This window comes from Geospiza fortis, unplaced genomic scaffold (assembly GCF_000277835.1).
Source record: "Geospiza fortis unplaced genomic scaffold, GeoFor_1.0 scaffold213, whole genome shotgun sequence".
Classification (NCBI taxonomy): domain Eukaryota; kingdom Metazoa; phylum Chordata; class Aves; order Passeriformes; family Thraupidae; genus Geospiza; species Geospiza fortis.
Genome location: NW_005054399.1, coordinates 2,775,058 through 2,775,750, shown reverse-complemented (window position 1 = coordinate 2,775,750; position 693 = coordinate 2,775,058). Strand labels below are relative to the sequence as shown.

The following is a 693-nucleotide window of genomic DNA, read 5'->3' as shown; positions in this document are numbered from 1 at the left end:
GGGAGGGGGGACACTGCCCCGGGGAGGGGGACACTGCCCCGGGGAGGGGGGACACTACCACATCCACCCAGGGGGAAAATCCAAATATAACTACCTGAAGCCCGCGCCCAGGGGCCATACAGGAAGTGACACAAAAACAGAACTGAACACAAGTGTGTCCCTCAGACCTAGATGGAGGCTAAATAGAGTCCCCATGCCCTGGGCAGTTTATGTGAGTAGAAGTCCCAGGTGGGACAGACAAACCAAACCAAACCAAACCAAACCAAACCAAACCAACAATCCCCAAACAAACCACCAAAAAACATATCTACAATTAAACCAAAATCTTTGTCACAGAACATTTCCAGCTCCTTAGTGGCTTACAAGCACTACTTAAGTATCTTCCAAAATAGTTTCTTTTGACAAAACTCAACAGAAGAAAAAGGGGAAAATGCTGTCTACTTTGTTCTGGTTGCAAGTGATACAAATAGCATGCGCTTAATAGTCCCAGGATATGAAAGGCTTCACAGGTTTGACCACAGCCAATATTATGTCTCCTTATTAGACTGTAGTTCTCTATCTTCCACTGGAAGGATATATACCACTCTTAGAGGCAAAAATCAGCTTAGAATAGTTCAGAGATTCTGGAAGAAGCTGTGAAAAACCATAGCTTGAATCTAATACCAGTCTCAAAAATGACACACCAAAAAAAAT

The 693-nt window shown here is 44.0% G+C and overlaps 1 protein-coding gene across 1 annotated transcript in view; it reads right to left on the bottom strand.

The window, feature by feature from the left end:
• The window catches only part of PDPK1 (3-phosphoinositide dependent protein kinase 1), a 38,851-nt gene that overhangs the window by 30,153 nt on the left and 8,005 nt on the right, over positions 1–693 (bottom strand). The window lies entirely within an intron of this gene.